The sequence below is a fragment of the Haliotis rufescens genome, unplaced genomic scaffold (genome assembly GCF_023055435.1).
Source record: "Haliotis rufescens isolate VD_foot unplaced genomic scaffold, xgHalRufe1.0.p SCAF_4, whole genome shotgun sequence".
Taxonomy (NCBI): domain Eukaryota; kingdom Metazoa; phylum Mollusca; class Gastropoda; order Lepetellida; family Haliotidae; genus Haliotis; species Haliotis rufescens.
This window is the reverse complement of record NW_025964112.1, coordinates 47,304,652-47,322,341: the sequence shown is the minus strand read 5'-3', so window position 1 is coordinate 47,322,341 and position 17,690 is coordinate 47,304,652. Positions and strand designations below refer to the sequence as shown.

General features: G+C 36.1%; 1 protein-coding gene across 3 annotated transcripts in view; it reads left to right on the top strand.

Annotated features, from left to right (window-relative positions):
- The window catches only part of LOC124151894 (homeobox protein Hox-D10-like), a 127,450-nt gene that overhangs the window by 69,531 nt on the left and 40,229 nt on the right, over window positions 1-17,690 (top strand). For 2 of the 3 annotated variants that reach the window (XM_046524617.2, XM_046524601.2), the window contains exon 2: window positions 7,051-7,124. The gene's annotated coding sequence lies outside the window, so the exon portion shown is untranslated. Of the gene's footprint in view, window positions 1-5,375; window positions 5,571-7,050; window positions 7,125-17,690 lie in introns of those variants that run through there. The other variant, XM_046524608.2, reaches the window with a different exon arrangement.

Below are 17,690 nucleotides of genomic sequence, written 5' to 3'. Positions count from 1 at the left end.
AATAACACCGCCATAATGTAGTTTTACTGGACCGGTCTGTAATACCACGTGGTCTGTCGGGAACTATATAGCTATGGGAATTTCATAGCTAATGAGGTCTGCTTATGTTTATCGGGTCTCAGATTTAGTATCATGTTTACTGTTGATATAAAACTTAAGTGCATGTTTACACCATATTATTTCATTCAAAGATTCCATATATTAGATATTGCTATTTTAGTGCTCCAGTGTTGAGGGGTAGCCTGTTGGTGATAATTATAAATTTGTAAACAAATAATTTCATACAGAGGAGGGACACGAGAATAAAGGAAAGTAAATAGTGAATTACGATTATGAAAACAAAATGTTTTCATATTTGATAATAGTTCCAGACACTAATTATTCAGAATAATAAATAATATTCAATCAGACCAAGAAATAATAATATATTATTCCTAGTTGTGTTCATGTTGAGTACAAGCTCTATATTTCGAAATCATTATGTATTTTGATATTTTTGACTCACCGGTGACATAATCAGTAAAATAAACAATCTGAAATACACATTACTAACCAGCTAGGTAGGTGACATGAGACTGTTTCAAAATAACATGTACTTGATTTTAATGAAGCCGATATTGATTACATTTGTAAGATTTTTTTCCAAAACGCTTCCACGGCTTTTGTCTGACTTAATTAATAAACCTCCTACGTTGACTGTCACGAACAATAAAAAATAATATGTACCACATACATAATTCACTGCAGTCAAAATAAAACTCATATTTTATTACATTCTCAAATACACCACCGGCAAACATTTAATGTTTAAACTACTTAATGAATTTGACATGGAATTTGTCACTTCCTGGATCATGTCAATTGCACTTTCTCGGTGTATATAGCTAACTTTCCTTGCTGCATTCGCTGTCAAAATCCACCTAACATATACCCATTACAGCTGTTAGAAAAACCTTTTCACGGAAACCCAAAGCAAATCTCAGGGAGTGTAATCAAACTAAGCTATCTTATAATCTCTGTTAACCTCAATGTTATTTCTTCGCAAAAAAATATCTGGTGAGAAAACGCGTTTTTCTCCAACTTTAGTAAACTTTATCATATACTTCACATGGGATGTTATGCGATACAGTTATAACATAATCTTCAGATCTTAACAGAAAATAGCTGATAAGTTATTATGAAAAACACTTAATTTTCTCCATTTCAGATTTGAATATTTCGCACGTCTAGGGTTCTGCACACATCTCTGTTCGTTATATAGCTAGCTTGCTATATATCTGTAGAGCTTTATCAACAAAGATGTATCAAATTTCCATATTTCCCTGAATGAAGATGGGGTTTTCATGCTAAGAATGCATTTGAATATTTTGAAGCTTGTCTCAGAAAAAGCAACGAGATTCGAGATTCATCGTGGCATATTTCCAATCACTCGTTGATTTTAGTACCTCGGGGTATATCTGAAGTATGTCTTTACACTTGTTTGAAATCTAACACTGATATTCCATCCCCTCATCTGTTTGGTGAAATTGATTAGAGTGTTTCGACATATAATATCCCAGGATTAAAAGTGACTAATACTCTGACCCGCAGCGCGAATCCGACTGTTTTAATTCAGTTAAAAAAAGTGCTCCAAAGATCGTAACATTAATCATACAGGAAAAGGTTACTGTGCAATCTGACAACGCCGGTGCTAGGTATCAAATGGTACGATAATAACATTATGCTCATCATAACCTATGATGTTTGAGGTGATTGTTTGTCAATGATTGACTGACTGTCTCCGCGTGCCCCAACACAGACCTAATCAGTATCATATTGATAAATATAAAACATTTAAAAATTCAGTTTTAATTACTACTCTTAAAGCGGAGTTTGAATATGACACGTCCATTTCTTACATGACAAATCACGTGACTACACAAACCATAAAATATTCTCAAACTGTTTTCAGGAAGGTTCATTGAGAAAACAATCCCTAATGCATGATAAAACCCAGTCATGCATATTCATCAAAACATAACAGACAGAGCATATGAAAAACAAAATCAATGTTTCCCTTTTACGTATTTTGTGACGAGCTTTGCGGTGCCTTTAGATGACTTTATCAGTGTATTTATCTCTATCTAAATGTCTATATTTGAAAATACACCCTTCGGCTACACATTTTCGAACACACACGAACAATAGTCTATGAACTCAATTGTGATTACAGTAAATATCAGCCTAGGCATACAATACACATGTATGTACAAAAACCATCAATCCTCATGCCAATAACAGGAGAAAATAATATACGATGTACTTACAGCAAAGAGAAAATAATTCGTTAAGGCATCCCGTTTCTGCATTTCCAATGAGACAGATTGTTTTTCACTGCTAATAGAAAAACCGTTGACAGAGGCTTTCAATTCAGTGCAATCCGTCCGTCATTTGTCATGTTCCAAGCTTCCAATAAGACAATATTTCCTGTGTAAATTAGAAAATCCTAATTAATAAACTGGACACGTGAAATGAATGACCTCGTATATTTGTTGTTGATTTCGGTTGTCGATTTCTCATCCGCTGAGCACCGGAATCACCTCTGTTTCATTACACTTTACTTGCCATCACCAATCCATCGGTTTCTATATTTCATCCCTGTTCAACTTCATTATGGTAGAAGACAGATTGTCCCGCATAGATAATCCATGAAAGAGGGCATCGCCTCAATATAACGCGATTATTTCTAGTCGTTATTACAATACCGATTTCGATTATCCAAACTATGTAATATTACAACAACTAAGTCCAATAAAACAGGTTCATATATATGATTCAATAATACATTTTTCAACGACTTTACTAAGTTATACAAAGCACGCGTTATTGTGAGGGTGGTGTGTGCATTTAATTAAGTCCCTGCACATGCATGATGGGGAATCGTCTACAAAGTTCCTCCAATTAGAAGAAAGAAATGACACAGGGAATATCTGGGCTAGGTCCTAAAACGTCGCATCTGTAGGGATCAAATGAATTAAGTCCACGAATCAGGCGCGGGACCGAAAAGATAAAAACAGTCGTTTTTATTTGAATTACTTAACCCCCTTCATTAGCTTGCATGGGCGATTCTCTTAAAATATGGCCAAGACTTCATTTATTTTGCAAAAGTGTCCCATCCGGAATTTTCTTTGTTTAGATTAATAAAGATATTTGATACGTGCCCCACGCATGAGCTAAGACAGGGAGGCGGGGCGATCTGAGACTAATCCCTAGTTGATTACAGTCAAACTACTATGATTTCTGCCCGAGGTTCGTAGCTCAAAAGGCATTAGTATTAATACAAAATGCACGAACATTATGCTAATCTTTTTTAATGTTATTTTTATACAATGACCAACATTTATATAAATCATAAAAATGCATAATAATATTCACCAGTTCGCCTTTCAAAATGTACCCTGCCATAATGGTGATAAATTAATATCATATGAATCGTATAAACCAATCGAAATATGACTTAAAATATGATGGATACAAGCTTACCCAAAGAGTGTTTTGTCTGACTTAAAAACACCGACTATTTATATGTTTGATTGTAACGTTTGAAGTTGAAGCGAAATGACGACACAAAACGCACCATGAAACGTCATCGTTCTTACTACTGAGAACTAAACGAAAACAATAAATGACTAACGAACTTAATAGATGACTCGTCAATCAGATTTTGAAATTAATATGTTAAATAATTTATGTGAACACTATCGGACAATGGCAATCGTTTCCCCCACACCAGTATGGTATTATTTTGTTTCTAGTATTGGATAGGCCCTAGAGAATGTTCTTTGACCGTGTATTTAACATATAAGCTACCGAAAATGATATGGCTATTCTAATAGAAATAATTCTGTTACTACAACTAATGACATTTCCAGCGACACGATCGCAAGAAACATTAACAAAACGACAATAAAAATACTTGAAAATTTTATTAAGGGTTTTATGACTTTTTAAGCACCCCAAATGAATTGGACACAATTCGAATCATATTTAGCAAAATGCTTGGACAACTAAGAACAATAACTTGGTAATATTTTTCTGAATTGATAAAAAGTTATCCTTTTCTTGGTAATTCCCAAATTCCTGTATTATATGCTGCATATAGAATTAAATCGTATTGATACTTTATGATTTGGTCATATCAGTTCGTGCATAATGGGTGTGATTAAATATTCTCCAGTTCACGAGTGACGGGTTTGAGAGTTGTTGTCAGTTCACGCGTGGGGTCGTCAGTCCTTATGCAATATTTCGGTGATTTTGCTCTGCTGAAATGCATTGTCTAAAGCACGAACATACACAAATACAAACTCACTAATATATTTATGACAGCATCAGTTGTTATTGAAACAACATGAACTGTATTGTTCATTTACGGTTACATGCTAAATTTACCATGAATTACAAAATTTGTGATTTCAAAATAACCCACTGGTTTAATTCATGATAATTAAACACGTGTTTTTGTGTATGGGGCGAAAAGAAAAGACCTATTCCACACTAAATATTGCAGTTTCTATGATACAAGTATAAGTTATTTGTATGTTTCAACGGTACAAGGGATAATTACAAGTAAGGCATTCTTATCGACACAACATTCAAACATGTGCAACCGTTCATGTGGTGATCTCAGATATGTTATTACCTAAAAGAGATTAGTTTAATGGACGTATATATGTGGGCGGTTTTCGTTGGGGTTTAAATATCATATTTTAAGGCTCAATAAACAGTACAAAACATTTCCAGATAACAGTCCTTACAATTTCTTATGTCTAACCTACTTTCATTTCATGGGTTATGAATAGGACTTTTGCGGTTGACAAATTTTAATACAAATATATACTTTAATAAACCATGAATGGAAAACTCATAATTCAGAGACGGAATATTTTATCATAAAAGTTAAAAGGAGCAAGAGGTTACCTTATTGCCTTGATGTTCGACCAAATGATAATTGCCCATTTTATAAAAAATATGGTGTGTAGAATTCCTAGAGCCGAAGTGCTATTATGTCTCGTGAAACTGAGCCGGCTCAACGCTCTTCGCATCACTTTTCACAGTGATATGAACTGTTCGACTACCAAATGATGTTAGAACTTGCTATTGTGTCTACGGCTAAGTACGCGGGCCGCACTGCCCTGGGATTTCGCTGTGTGAATCACGAGTTTTATTGTCGGTACCCTAATTACTTGACCTGTTGAACCGCAGTTAATAGACATAATGTTTATGTAATCAGAGAGGGCCATGTCACGTGACCCTATGCTGTAACATGTGCGCATGTCTGCATCGAAATCAAAGAGTGGAGAGTTAAACGTAGGGGAGGTAATCGAAGCGAGACTATCAGCGCTTGCGAGCAAGAAATATGACAGAAAGATAATGCGGTGCTTATTTGAGACCAGTGTTTGTCGTTGCCATGGCGATTATACATTAATGCTGTCACGTGATTCAATGGTCTGCTGTGCATTGTATGGATTAGTGTTTTAGCACTAAGATGAGGAAATTCCGTGACTTCTCGTGTCCGTCTGACATAGTTGAAGGTATATCTGGGAAGCGCGGCTATAGATAGCCTCGTTGTGCTGTCATGTCATTGATTAAACCTTTCATGTTTATTTCGTTTATTAAGATGTTTATTGCCCATGTTTACATGTACAACAGGCAGCTTAATATGTTTTTGTTGTGTTCGTCGCTTTTACATTTGTCTAAATACTTAACCAAAGGATTAACATGTATTTCATGATTTAAGTTAATTGCTAAAAATAATACCAATGCAACAGTCGTGTTGTTTTTGTAATATTATAATTTTATTACATTATGACATTTCCTACGCTTAACACATGTTTCTTTTAAATAATACATAAACAAATAAGCGACTAAACATTTATCATTATCATAAGTATTCTCTTAGTCCATTGTATGATTCCGACATAATCATTAGCATGTTCGCGAAGAGTTGACCACCTTTTACAACTCATACAATTGATAGGTCAATTTACAACAGCTTGAAGTTATATAATTCATCCATCCGTGGTGTAAAGGTACATATCATTTGTAATATATCAAAAGGCAACAAAACGAACGAGTGTATTTTCCCCCCAAAAGAAACAACATTAGAACAGATTTTATTTTCATAATGTGTTAAAAATCAACATATATGTTTGAAAATGGATTGATTATGTGTCAATCATCCTATGGCACTTTACCTGATGAACTCATGATTGAACGCTCTGAATACTGGTAACCAATGCGAAACGTAAATTATTCAGTTGAACACAGAGCACTGGTTGGATGGTTAAGCAATATCTCCGCTAAAACATGAAAACCATTGATACGGAAGAAATGTTTTGTTTCGAAATAAAGAAATCGGCTCGTGAAATTATGGATGTACTATTAGACTGATACGTGTATTATACATATGTACTGTTTACAATGCTGCATAAAAAAAAATAGTAAAACATATCCCAACATGAAGTACCATAGCGTTACATACTATGCACCTTAATGATCAACATCAAAACATTTCGCAGCATAAAAAAATATGACATGCTTACGTAACGATGAACTGACATGATAAAAAAACATATCGTAGCATAAATTAGAATAATAAACACACCATAAAATAACATAACATGACTTACATAAAACAAGACATGCCAAACAATTATAACAAACATGGCATTGACAAAAGAAAATGTAACACATCTCAACAAGGCAACATTATATTACTAACTTAAAATAATACAACATAATATAACACGATTGTTTGGTGTTATATATTAAGACCATTAAATGAACTTACAGACATATCATAGCAAAAACACAATAAACACCATAATATAAAAAACACACGACACATTATGATAAGCATAACACAAAATTAATAGGTACAATACAACAATAGTTTCCTTCAACTACTAAAAATTTCTTCTGTATTTTATTTGGAAAATCTTCGCTTTCCCGTTGTGCTAAATAATATTTTTTCTCTGCCTTGGAATTACTTCAAATCCAATTTCGTTTCAGGAGCCCTGGGCCAAACCTCGTATTAGCCTTGTGACAATTCATCTACAAACCACGTGATCAGGCAAAGGTGTCAGGTACAGTATTTCATTATCTTTATTTGCCGTCAATGACCAAAAATGCAATCAAGATGGTGCTCGAGGGATCCAAAGAAACGAAAGCTGCAATTCCTACTTTTACAATGACCTTTTGAAAAATCCAATCACCATAACCTTGCGAGGATTGCGGTGCATTGTGGGAATAGTAACCCCAACAAACTTTTTGTGAGATAACATTAAGTTGGTGTTTTTTTAAACTTGATAATTTATCCTCCCTGAAACACATGGCGTGGCTAAAAAATACGTTATTAAAACCAACGAGTCGAAATTTGGTCTCATTGAAACCATCCCCTCAAAATACAACCGTTTGTCCACACGTTTAAAACTCGTATTATTGTGTGGTTTTAAATACCAAATATAAAAAGAGCGATGTTGTTATTGACACAGGCATCGATCGTCGTTTCAATTTAAAAAAATAATATTAACATCGATATACTTTGTGTTAACCTTAAACAATAAATACCATATGAGTATTATCATAGACACTGGGAAACTACCCGAAACTCTATTATTCACATTGTGTCAACTTAACTGGTTGCTTAATATTACACGTTTAAAACTTATTTGGTCCTTCAGTTTTAAGTGATTCCTGGCATAATTCCATAAACATAACGTCTAACAGCTGCACGTGGCACTATTAGGTTCCTGTTTTGTCTACAACACCATTAACACTGTCGTCCCTGCAATTCAGGGTGTTCTGCCCTCCTGTTCAAGTTGACCATCTATGTACATTCTTTGTAAAATTAGATACTACCTGGTGACACCTTATCCAGTAATCTTGTACTCCATGTAAATACGGTCTTGTGCCGGAACAACCAGTCTTTTGTCAAGGCTATGTTTTATGGCCTGAGTAAAACTCTATACTGATGGAGTGTTTTGGTCACCGGACCAGACAAACGGGAACAGCGAAACAATTTGAGAAATAATTACGGGAAGTTCGAAATAAAGAAAAGATGTAATTAGGATTTGTTTAAACTATAACTTAATAAAAGTATGTTTACGAATAATTTTACAAATGACAGTGCAATTATTTCGAACATTTTCGTTCATTTTCATACAACGTTCAAACGAACGCTATACACATAATGTGGTGGTGTCGTTCAAAGTGCTTATTTAAGGAGTACTTAACCTCATGTTTTGCTTACAAAGAACATATTTATACATAGATAATGCCTTTTTGAAAGTGGTCTAATGTAACATATATTATATTAAGGATTACGCTTTCTAAGTAAGGTGCAAATGCTGGTACTTTTCTAAGTGGCAGTTAAAATCCCGCATGGGACACCCAAAAACGTACTACAATTTGTACAAAAATAAGAAAGCGTAATCCCAAATATGATATATGGTAAAATATTGATAGACATATATTTGATATTGATGTAAAACAGTTTCAGTGGCATTGTTTTTAGAAATTAATAAACAATATGCATGGCATTATATGAAATATGAATATGACATAAAAAAACAAACACTTAATCAATATCATAGAATCTATACATTTTATGTATCGTGTAGAAAGTGATTCCACCTTATGTGTTAGGCAACAAACAATCAATATAATACGGTAGTGCAAACATCAGCTACATCAGTTACGATAGGAACTTCAAAACAACGTCAACATTGGTCACCATAAATACATGGTCGTACGAGAATTGAAATTGATTTTTAAAAGGCTACGTTAACGCTAACATAGCGCCAAAACACTTCCGCGTTGTCTGTGAGTGTAGTACTACATGACTGGAAGATTGGGCAAGGGTTAAATGTTACATGGAGACGGTTGTGTTTGTCAGTTTGAAGGCAACCGGTTGTAAAACAGGGTGAATTTGGACTCCCCTTGTTGGGACCGGAGACAAAGCGCCCCTATGAGATTTTGGCTATGATAGTGTTCTCACAAAAAACCCATCAAGGCAGAGTCGAGTTTCACCACACAAGGGGTAGAAACTAACACGGATTGAAACGCATTGTAAAATTTAAGATCCATTTCTTTTGAAAAAAGCCAAACACCTGTTAGTTGTATTTCAATACCAGAATGCATTTGCAGTGTCTAGTTGACAAAATAGAGGGGCGAGCTCACTGTCGTTGTTATTTATATAACTGCATTGAAATAAACAATTTGAACTGTAAGGAATCTTAAAAAGAAATAAAAAGCAATATGTAACAATGCTTTTTGTATTCTACATGTAAGTAAACTTGGAATGCCTCACATAGATTGTAAAGTGATTTTTAAGGGGAATAATAAATAATCATTGTATTAATGATTCAAGTACATATTTGTAATTCTCGATTAAGTGTACGGCGTTTGTGACAAATAAACTAGTAGTTTAACCTTAAGTTTAGAATGTGTCATCTCTTCTGTACATTAATCCTGCGTTATAGTATACGTGAAACGTAGCTCACTATAACATTTAACATAAAAACCCACCAATAATTGTTAAATGAAGCAAGCTCTTTACATTGTAAGCACTCTAGTAATTGTGGCGGGTTTGAAACGAGATAAGCAGTTTAATCTCAGCCACCAAGGTCAAATCAACATCGCAGGATTGTCATACGATCTGTCCTTTAACAATGTCTGATGGTATTGTGAAATATACATCGCCATGTGAGTACACATAGCGCAACGTAGGTCTATAATAACACGCCCAAGTCTATCCTTAATATGTACTTGTCACTCAATCATGAAATGTACAGTTGTCGTTTATTCACCGCCATTTGCGACGGTTTTCAAAAGAGCTAAGATTCGTGGTTTGGTAACATTAGCAGAATATCGCATATCTTTGATGTCCCTAAGCAGGACAAATGTCAACAAACGCCACTTTATCCTGCGTATTTATTATACCATTGAGTACGCAGCTTGTCCACTTTGAAGTTTTCCACAGTAACATTTTCCAACAAAGGTCCTTTCAAAAGATTCACGCCGTAGCATATCGATAGCGAAAGACTTGTTGAATGATTGTAGCGCGATAAAACCGTTTTGTATGTATATTCTATGGCAGTCAAGAGTTCCCAGTAGGAGAGTCTTGTGGCCGTTTCTTCCCCTCTTCACCCCCTCGTTCTTCTATACACAAGTTCAATTGGAATCAAAAAGCCATTTTGGCTATTGAAATCCCAATCCAGGGGAGTTAATCAGTACCAAAAGACGGCTCTTCGGTTATTTGGGGCTCGTTGAATGTGCGCCTCAATAGTAAAAACCCAAACGGGCATGACAGTTACGCAGAAAGTATTGTGCTACTTCACACCTTTTCATACGCGATAGTTTAGCCATACCTCTATCTCTATGTTCTAAGAAAGCACAAACTGGAGCGTTTATTCAAATGTTCATATCCCCAGACAGATTTCAAAAGCACGATTTGTTAATGTTATGGGTCGTTCGGTGCTTTTCCGGCCCAGGGCGGACACATCCCTCACCTTGCAGAGCGGCCTCTTTGATGTTCGTGCGACTTATTGTATGTAGACTTATCGAACGGTCACCAATATGCTTGACCGAGCATGATGCGTGTCGGACTGGTCATGGCGTGATGAAATGACCAGATAGACACCACTGGACATGCAATATAGCACCAGGTACCTGGTCACTACTGGACTTTCGGAACGACTTCACTGACCACTATACTTTATTGAGCGGCCGTAACCTCAAATCTCACCCCTACATCCAACATGGGAGGTTGACAATTGAGTTATACGAGATATGTAAAAAATGTCTCAAGGAAAATAAATCATAATGCTAATGAAATCAGATCGTAGACACAATCAGATGTATATATCGTTAACCATACCTAAATATGAAGGTCAATGGTATATGGAAATTATTATTGACAGATATAATCCGTCGCAACGAACGTTTTTGTAACACACCTATTAAAAATACATCTTACCTACAACAACTTCTACTCAGTTCTTCAGCTGTTTTGTTTCAGCCTGGGTAGTGAATAATAGATGCAAGTGATATCTTAATGTTTGTTATATTATGCCATTAAGATATTAAAAAAATAGTCTTTTGTGTATAAGGATAATGCTTATCGATGTACCTTGTACAACCATACATTAAGTAAAATATACGTAATCGTTTAAAAAACTCATACATTAAATTAAATGTGTCAAAATCTTTCAGATGTAACCAGTCTTGATGGAAAGTGATAAGGTCATGTAGTGTACGTGATGGTGAACCGGGGAGATCGACATCAGCAACCTTTGTTGTATCGACATACTTTGTAATCACATCGATTATGTCAAGATTAAAAAACGATCTTTTGATGGGAGCAATAATTACAGAACTGTATCGAGAGTCTTTTGTGGTAATTAAAACTATACAGTTTGTCATCGTTGAAATAAAAGCGTATTAACAAATTAGTTTGACTAAATTATCTATCTTGCAATTTCCCAAGCGGCTTGACCCAGAGTCATTTTATTTCAATACCGACATGACCTCAAATGTACATGGGTTCTGTGTGATCCTTTGAACCTCAACAAAAGTTAACCTCTAATAAAGTATTGTTGAAGTACATTGTCATGTCAACTGTAACGCAACGGTTATTCAACCATAAGTCCCAACTGCCCCTCCAATTTAAGCCATCGAAGGTCAGGTGAAATGTTTATGTCCGAAACATCAAAGGACTGTCCACGACAAATGTCGTATCATTTGCGTAATCTGTAAGCTTAACGCTATGTCACCGCAGAGTAATATTGGCTAATGAATAGCCTACACCTCTGAATAGCTCACCTTAATTGAGATAGCGATACCTCACGGATGCCTTAATTATTAGGCGGCGTCTAATAGGTAGCATAAACGTCTTTGAAAAATTATTTTATGGTCTACATCTTGACCATTGTCCAGTCGCACCTGAGGACCCTAAACTGACCACATTAGAGTGACCAATTACCCCACGAGGCTTCTTGTACACCCCACTGGTATAAGTCATTGACCCTAATTGGTAGAGTACAATTGGAGTTGTAAATGACCACGGATAAATACAACAGCAATTGTATCGCTATTCAACTAATGGCTATCTCATTGGCCGCAGCATACTGGGCCGCGATTCTGGACAGATTGGCCGCCACGAGGTCCATTGTGGTACAAGTTACAGGGCGGGGAACATTTCATTAAAGAAGAAAAGGCCTATAAAATTCAATAGAACTTCAAGAAAGAAAAAAACAGACACAACCATCCTATATTGTAATCACGATTAACCTGTGAATACATGCCGGTGATATCAGTGGAAAAAAAGCTTAGGTTTCATGTATCATGTGTTTGTTTTAATTTGAAACACGTGCGTACCGTATTGAGTGTCGCCGTCCTTTCAGTCACCGCTGTTAGTGATAGAGTTAGGCCACTGCAGTGATAGCATAAGCAGTCATAACGCACTGCGTGAACTGATGGGTTTCTGTACCTTTCGTTGGTCATCGATCACCCGCGAAGCGTTTTAATTTATCAATAATAAATATAATACACGTTTTCTTGTAACAGTTGCATTTCCCAATAAAGAAAACGTTACATGTCATGCGTGATAAACGTGGTACATAAGGAAGAACTTTGCCATTGCAGGTCCTTATCACATAGAACATGTACAGTTGTTGAAGAAATGGAACCTTCTTCAGTAAACAGTTGGTCATGAAAATTGTTTCACATACTGTCAAACTATAGAGGATAGTTGCAATGAATATCAAAACACAGAGCGGTCAAACTCTAGAGGAATGGTCAAAACGTGGATGGAAATTGCAATGAATGGTCATTCTTTAGGAAACAGTTCCAATGAATCAATGGACAAACTCACAGGAATATTTGCAATGTATGGTCCAACATTCTAAAGGTCACATGCAATTGGACATGGTGGTCAGCTTAAAGGGCGGTTGCTATGTATGCTGAAGCTTGAAGGGACAGATACAAAGTATGTTCAAATTAAAAAGAGTATATCGTTTTTGTATAACGCCACACTCAGCAATCAACCAAGTCACCGAGCGTGACTACTCGATCCCTTTGGTCGCATCTTACGACCAGTATAGGTTGCCAGGGACCTTTTCAGTCCAAAGTGACAACGCAAAGCAAAGCATAAAGGCAACGGCAATGTACTTTGAACGTGTAAATAAATACGTCAAGGCCAGAGAATAACCAGTCTCGATTATCCCCCGAAACATATTCAATTGGGTGTAAAAAGCCAAATAACGGTGAAACTTATATGAACGGATCACTGCAAATCAATGAAGACACCAGGTGTTTGGGAAAAGGGTAAGCATGTTCTGCCCTACAACTCACTGCGGTACAGGTGAATTGTAAATAGAGGTTGACAGAGGATGCAGTGGTTAAACTTGAATAAAGGAAATGGAATAGAGAGCACTGTCCTATGCTGTATCATATCTGCATACACACACGATTACAAAAATAGAGAAAAAGAGTGTGCTCATAAGCGCTCTCATTGTTTAACCCTAAGTCTATTTGCTAGGATACAGAGTTTATCATAGTCTACCGGAGACTTCGGTTCAAAGCAGAAGATGTCATATTAATGATATACAGCAAAGCAAACACGGCCAGCCTGTGGAATGACTTTGGATGTGATGTGTCGCGTTTGTCCTTACCTTAAATCAGTCTCCCACAGTTATCGACTGGGCTTCTTGCCTGCTGTCCAGACAGATAAAACAGCCTGAAGTCTTGCTCTCGTAAAGAATTTGTATCCAAATAAACAGTCACCGTTGCAAGAAGTCCTACAATGTGGTCCAAATGTTCCCTAGAATGTGAACCATCTGCTCTAGTCGTACCTTCCGAAGTCTTCTGTATATCTCCTAACCCATGGTAGGTTGGGAGAAGAATACCTCTAGGATTATATAGGACACGTTTTAACCGTGCGTTTCGCCCATAAGATATACGCTGGCAATTTTCATGTTCTTCCAAGTATTTTTCACAAGCGTTGAAAGACAGTAAAATTCTCATATTCGACACAATGAATCGCTTGCAATGGCCAATTTATACCATAGTTCATAGTCGTTTTATATCAGTCTGAAACCATGGCCCATAACTGTGAAACCTGACTTACTGTCAATTTATTAGGGTAGTTTGGTATTTGAGTCTGCTGTGTCGGTTCTCGAGCTATACCTGAACAGCCAGGCTAGCGTAAATAATTGTCCTGTTTTACCATGGCTCGTAAGTCATAAACGTGCTATGTGATCGGGTTATTTCCCTCATTTTGTCTGCAAAGCAAGCAGCACACGTTTCTTGTTTGGCCTCATTTGTCTCTCTGTTATGTAAACGTCATATTCTTGATGGAATTTACTAATGTCTCTGCGACGTCCAGCGTTCATATCGCGTGTGGCTTTAATCTTAACATAAAAAAGCATAGCTGTCTGACGTTCCTGTGCGATAAGTCAACCAGTCTGAAAACACCATCCGGTAATGTTGTCATACGCATCAACTTGTGTGTTTGAGTTATTGTCATACAATATGATATGTGTTGACGGTATGTGTGTATATGTGATATAGCAACCGAGGATCTCATTCGTTGAAGATGTGGCGTGTGCATAAGTCATCCTTAAGTCAAAAGACTAGCTTAACGGGGCTAGTCGCATTAAGGGTTATGTGGACACATTCGGTATAATATACCAAAAGTGGGGAAAAGGAACAAACAGGGTGCCTATCAGAGACATTTAATACAGATAAGACAGATTTATTAATATAGTGGAGGCGACCTAACCACTTCTTTCAGATAACCAAAAGTTGACCAAAGGATTTGTATGGGTAGGGATGCAGGACATGAATCTTGATTCGAAGTACACTTGCTTTCGAGACAACGGATTCGGGACAACGGGATGCTGTAATGAACATGTGTATTCATATTCCCAGTGACATTAGTATAAACACAATTCAGTGTAGTACTTTTGAGCATTTGCTTTTACAATCTACATCCCTCGACAATGCCTCTATTACAAAAGGGAACAATTTCGAGGATGATTTAGTCAATAAACTGATGTAAACTGGCACTGTTTTATGATATGGCGGAGACTTTAATTATCTCAAGTTGTGACTGAAATATTGAGTTTCTGTCGAAATCCATTTTCACTATTATGGTAAATGTGAAAAAAACCATAATCATTTATCACAGAGGACAGAAAGCTATCGAGGAAAGTCAGTATCTGTCATGATTTAAAAGTTAGAGATGTATGTTAACTATTTTGTTCACATTTAACTGTGATAAATTGTACTTCAAGGTGGTATATAACTTTGTGGGACAATACATATGTAAAACGGTTATCAAGATATATTCAGCGTTTCTTGAAGCTTACATGCCCTATATACCTTGTCAGTGGAGCATTATATTGGCGACATATCACAGTGTTTCGCCACCAGTTTCCCAGTAGTCCTTGCCAATAAAGATCTCTATCAGTCGGACAGGCCAGCTAGCGGGTTTGATTGTGGTCTACAGGGGGGAGGGGGGGGTGGGGGGGGGGGGGGGGGTGGGGTGTATGTTGTATATCACTCGACAGTCAGACTGACCGGAATGGCTTGGGTAATGCTGGACATTGGTCAGTCATAAAACCCGTCTCCCCCTGTGCTGTGGAGAGAGAGAGAGGTCAAAGTGTTATTACAACGCTTAGGGTATTAGTGATACGGGGAAACAGCCCATAGACAAACAATATTAATGAAATAAACATGGGTTGTCAATTGCATACACGGAAGTAGAGATTTGCTATTTACATTTCCGGAAGACGGGTACAAAGTAGCTATGTTTCTCTACTTGTTATTCACAGATATTGCATAGTAATGCTGTAATATTTAGCTGATGTAAATGCACAAAAAACATCCAAACCAAAGAATCTACTCACATGTTGGACTACTAGATATGCAATGCATATTTATGAATAATGAAAATGCAAATATGACAAGGTTAGCTGATAATGATCGGTTTGTAAATTACAACGATTGTATAAATCATACCAAATAGATGTATGATCTGCTTATTTTACGTTTGTTGATAAATTGATTGGCGTCAGAGCTAGTTACAATATTACTGAACCATGATATCTCGAATAATTAATAATATAAAATACATGAACAGTTACATTGATATTAGCAAAAAGTACACACAAAAAAGGGAAGATTTAGACAAGCCGAACTGATATCGTTTTCATAAATAATATTTTTGAACAATGACTGGTGTTGTATGTGCTCTCTGTCCAATCATCGAGCGCTCATTTCTAATTTTACAAAATGTTAATAGTAACTCCGAAGGACTTAATGATATATCCCCGATGGGCGTGGACTGTTCAAGATTTAGCGATTAGTATTGCCTTTGTAGAGACGCGGTATGATTTGCTTAAAAAATATGGGCAATTATTTACTCGATTTAAGGAATACTCAGGCCTAGAATTATAGCAATTTTGGAGATTCTGTATTTTGCTTCAATATCCTTAATAAACCTGCTTTCCTTCAAGTACCATTTAACTTAATATGAAACGATGGGGACATTTTGTGAAACTTGATGGCGTGGGGGCCTCATAAAAGCTGCGAAGATGAACTTTTCAGAGCACATTGTCATAGGAATTGGTTTCTATTCCTTTGAAATTTACCAAAGTAGAGATATTTCTCACATGGAATCAATATTATGATTCTCATGTTTCAAATATTCCGTTTATTTTCTTCAGATTTATACTTGCTTAAAAACTAAATGACAAAATGCTAAATAGCTGAGTGAAAGTGTTCGTCCAACGAGATCTGGAATGAAAGGAGAGAGAGGACGTTTTACTATGAAATGATGAAAGGAAGTGTTTTAACATTCATTCATGTTTGACTTCGTTTGAAATTGACAACGCCAATGGGATAAAGTAACGACCAATTCTCAATAATGACATTTGTAAATTTCAAGTATAGGCTTTGAGAAAATTCGGTTTCAAAGTCAATCAAAATATGGACATTGATAAGAACTTAACGTTTGGAAATGACATAATATTACATTAATCAGTTCTGAAATATCGTATTGAACATGAATAAAATTTGACATTGTGAAATGAAATTTCGTTTGAAATAGTATTCTATCCAAACCAAATGATAGTTTCAAAGACAATGTTGCTTTTTGGGTGACAGTATTCCAAGTAGTTGCTGGGTTTGGATACAAAATGACAATTGATGGTATTTGTCAATCACTCATTTCAGCATATGTCATTTTCATTATTGGTACTCATAGCACTAGATGTCTGTTGCACGCATGGTTTAATGATCAAGTTTTAAGTGTCAATTACTTAAAACCTCTCTCCCTAAAACTTATCGGCGTTAAGTTTTAATAACAATTTAATTGTAGTTTAACTTTAATCTAAAAGCTTTCGTACCCACTATTCGGAGAATCTAATCATTGAAATTCATAAATCTTCCATTTCTGTACTAAAGGGACAAAGAAGTCGGTAAAAGTTGTGAAGTTCCTTCGAATAGGGACTTCAGACTTCGTTTGAAGACTTGATTTAATGGGAGAACCTACATAAAACTCTGTCTCTAATGTTCAAAGGAGTAATGGTAAGAGACAATTAAAATCCTTCCGTACGTTTTCCAAACGAAGATAGTTTGTTCTTTCG